Source organism: Hemiscyllium ocellatum (assembly GCF_020745735.1).
Source record: "Hemiscyllium ocellatum isolate sHemOce1 chromosome Y unlocalized genomic scaffold, sHemOce1.pat.X.cur. SUPER_Y_unloc_2, whole genome shotgun sequence".
NCBI lineage: Eukaryota > Metazoa > Chordata > Chondrichthyes > Orectolobiformes > Hemiscylliidae > Hemiscyllium > Hemiscyllium ocellatum.
In genome coordinates this window covers 232,757-237,089 of record NW_026867601.1, presented here as the reverse complement: position 1 = coordinate 237,089, position 4,333 = coordinate 232,757, and the positions used below count along the sequence as shown (strand labels likewise).

The 4,333-nt window shown below is 45.8% G+C and overlaps 1 non-coding gene across 1 annotated transcript; it reads right to left on the bottom strand.

Annotated features, from left to right (window-relative positions):
- Window positions 1–507: 507 nt before the first annotated feature.
- Window positions 508–580, bottom strand: trnar-ucg (transfer RNA arginine (anticodon UCG)). The gene has a single exon. It is a non-coding gene; the product is annotated as a tRNA-Arg (tRNA).
- Between the last annotated feature and the right edge of the window lie 3,753 nt (window positions 581–4,333).

Below are 4,333 nucleotides of genomic sequence, written 5' to 3'. Positions count from 1 at the left end.
ATAAGGGATATGGACAGACAGAGAGTCGAAGAATGTGGAAGAGGGTCAGGTGGATACACAGAGAAAGAGATACAAATGGAGACACATGTTGATGTAAACACTGAAAGGACCAATTCTCCTTTCGACATGGCTGTGAACTGACACAAACGAAACGACATAAAAAGGTCATTCGAGCACAATCTTTCAGGAGCTGAGGGTAATAGAAACAGCATTACAGCCGATAGAGTCCTTTAGAATTTGCAACGCTGCAAGCTAATGAGAGATTTTGATAAACATTCTGACAGATAAATCGGATCATTTTCTCGGCCCTATTTCAAATTCGAGAGAGCACTGATCGGAACCACACAGCTCCTCAGAAGCTGACATACACCGGTGTGAGAATGAGCTGCAACGGGCTGAAATGCAACTTTCAAATTCACAAACGCACGAATCCAATGCCAGCATCTCCAAACAACTCAGAAATGGCAATGCAACAGGAAGCATGCGCAATAAAGAGCGCCACGGACCCGAGCCAGGTAGGACTCGAACCTACAATCTTCTGATCCGAAGTCAGACGCGTTATCCATTACGCTACTGGCCCCAACCGCTGGGGCAGCGCTGACAGGTTGTCAGTATGTAATTTAAACACGGACTTCGGTCAGAAACGGCCTTCATCGGGTGAATAATCAGTAGTAATTATCACCGTCACTGCTTCACCTCGAAGTCTCCCCTTTGTGAAGCAGCGCCTTTCACTGACAGAGAAAAGATATTTGTCCTCATGTGTCTGCTTCAGTGTCTCTTGTTCCTGTGCTGAGAGTTTCCATGGTTTTATTCACAGTCACTATGCGTGTTTAGGTTCCACCCCAGTGAAATGTACTTTCATACATTGAATCATGGTCTATTCCAGTCAATGCCTTGACCAAATTCAGCGAGAAAACTCTAGTCAGGAATCTGGAAACACACCAATTCGAACAAAGCTGGCAATGCACGGGTGAAAAATGAAGTCTGCAGATGCTGGAGATCACAGCTGAAAATGTGTTGCTGGTTAAAGCACAGCAGGTCAGGCAGCATCCAAGGAATAGGAAATTCGACGTTTCGGGCATAAGCCCTTCATCAGGGTGCACGGGTGAATCCGAGCTGTTCAGGGAGTGCATTGGAGATTGACGCCACTTGTGACCTGGAAGAAGTGTTTTCCCGCCGGGATTGGAATCCCAAACACAGAGATGCGAAACAAACTCCCTCTTGCTCTGCCTTCAGCCACCGGCAGCAGGATTCGACACCGTAATAAGGAACGGGATTTCCTGTTTATAAGTGCAATCACTCAGCTATAACCTATAGAACCATGTCACGCCGCTGCTTTCCCGAGTTCCTCTGTCTGTGGAGCTGAGGGAAGAGCATCGTTCTGCATTTGATTGAATTCAATTGCCTCAGTTATTGAAAGATATAAATATCGGTACATGGTGTGTCTGGGTGTATCATTCCGGTCAATGGAATAGACATTCAGCTAAAAGCAAAAGCAGAAACTGCAGGAAAACAATAAAATCATCCGGTCTGGCCGCATCTGTGGAGAGAGAATCAGAGACTCCGTTTCAGAATTTCTACGGAATTTTATGAGAATTCCGTTTCCTCCCTCAGGCACTGCCGCTCCTGCTGGGTTCCCTCAGCAATTCCAACAGCAGATCTTGTCACAACAATACTCTTTATTTCAGTCTGGACAACCGAGGTGCACAGATGCGCTTGCAAGGAATTATACAGCCCTGGAAGATGAAGAGGGAGGAGTGAAAGACATGTTGGGTGTAATTGAGATGTGGACGAGAGTATCCCAGTTGCTATTCTGAGATTTGGAGGTGACGTTACAAATTCGCACATTCTGCGTCCTCTCAAATGCAGAGTCCCTAAATTATCAAACAAGTGTGCCCGGGCATGAGTGCGGAATGGAGGCGTGTGACTTGTGAATTTACTTTCTGCATGGTGAGATTTTCTACAGTCAGGCAAAGGATCTGCTTCAAGAATGATGATGAATAATATGGTCTTGCTCTTGAGGGAGTGCAGTGAAGGGTTACCAGGCTGGTTGAGGGGATGGTGGGGCTGACGTATGAGGAGAGATTAACTGCGTTAGGATTGTTTCCTCCCGAGTTCAGACGGATGAGGAAGGAATCTCAAAGAGACTTATAAAATCTTAACAGGTCTAGACAGGATAGATAATACATTCCTCAGAAAGGGAGACCAAAACGGCATACAATATTGGAGGTGTGGCCTCACCAAGGCGACAACAGATCCCTGCTCCTGGACTCAACCTCTCACAATGAAGGCTAGTATACCATCCCTTCATCAAGCAGGAAAGCTGCATTGCATGAAAGCACATTATCTGAAATACACGTGAGCATCTTCCAACGACGAGAGCATGCCGGTGATCTCTGACACCCAAAGTGGTTTCATGGCAATATGATGTGCTTACATGGCAATAGACACAGAAATGTATATGCAGTCACATAATTAAACACCCGCGCTGCTGTAGAAAATCACTGCAGGCAGACCTTGAGTATTAATCAGTTTATTGTACGATGCATCATGGGGACACACTCCGCCCGAAGAGAGGCTCAGTAGAACTCGGTACTACCGCAGGAAATTTCAGGATTATAGAGAAAACAAAGACAATGTCTCCATTTTTTAATATTCGAGTGATATCAGCTGCTCTCCAGTCTGCAGGGACTGTATCGGAATGTAGACAATCCTGGCAGTGAATGCATTATCTATTGCTGGAACGACTTTGTGAAGTACGCTTGGATGTAGATTATCAGGCCCTGTGGGTTGATCCACCGTCCTTCCCCGCAATTATCAAAGCAACATTTCTTCACTAATATTGATCAGCCTCAGTTCCCCAACTCAGTAAAATTTGCATTCTCCAACATTTCTGGTATCTGATTTGTGTCCGAGAGTGTGAGAGTTGCACATCACAGAGACAGGGCTTTGGCTCAAACTGATCCATGCCAACCAAATTATCCTTCCACGATAATCTTATTTCCCTGCACTTGGCCCTTTATCCTTCTGAACAATTCCTGTGCATGTATTTGTCCAAATACCTTTTAAATATTGTTAATGTTTCTCCCTCAACCACTTCCGCTGGCAGCTCATTCTATATGCTTATCGGTCTTAGTGTATAAAAGTTGGCCCTCAGGTTTCATAGAACATAGAACATAGAAAAATACAGCACAGTGCAGGCCCTTCAGCCCTCGGTGTTGCGCCGATCCAAGCCCACCTAACCTACACTAGCCCACTATCCTCCATATGCTTCTCCAATGCCCGTTTAAATGCCCATAAAGAGGGAGAGTCCACCACTGCTACTGGCAGGGCATTCCATGAACTCATGACTCGCTGAGTAAAGAATCTACCCCTAACATCAGTCCTATAGTTACCACCATTAATTTAAAGCTATGCCCCCTCGTAATATCTGACTCCATAGGTGGAAAAAGGTTCTTATGGTCAACCCTATCTAAACCCCTAATCATCTTGCACACCTCTATCAAGTCACCCCTAAACCTTCTTTTCTCCAATGAAATCACCCCCAAGTGCCTCAATCTTTCCTAATACGATCTTCCTACCATACCAGGCAACATCCTGGTAAACCTCTTCTGCACCCGTTCCAGTACCTTCACATCCTTCCTATAGTATGGCGACCAAAACTGCACACAATACTCCAGATGCGGGTGCACCAGAGTCTTATACAACTGCAACATGACCTCAGGACTCCGGAACTCAATTCCTCTACCAATAAAAGCCAGTACACCATATGCCTCTTCACAGCACTATTTACCTGGGTGGCAATTTTCAGAGATCTGTGTACATGGACACCAAGATCCCACTGCTCATCCACACTACCAAGTATCCGACCATTAGCCCAGTACTCCATTTCCTTATATGATTTCCATCCAAACATGAGACTGACTCCTTCTAGTCCTGAGACTAGGACCTGTGGACGCAGCCTTAGAATTAGAGAGGGTCAATTCAGAATAGAAATGCGGAGACATTTCTTCATCCAGAGAGTGGTGGGCCTGTGGAATTCATTGTCACAGAGTGCAGCGGAGGCCGGGACGCTAAATGTCTTCAAGGCAGAGATTGATAAATTCTTGATGTCAGAAGGAATTAAGGGCTATGGAACACGCGGTTCTCATCCCAGCAGCTGCTCACATCGTGTCAAATCAGGACCTGACATACACCGGTGTGAGAATGAGCTGCAACGGGCTGAAATGCAACTTTCAAATTCACAAACGCACGAATCCAATGCCAGCATCTCCAAACAACTCAGAAATGGCAATGCAACAGGAAGCATGCGCAATAAAGAGCGCCACGGAGC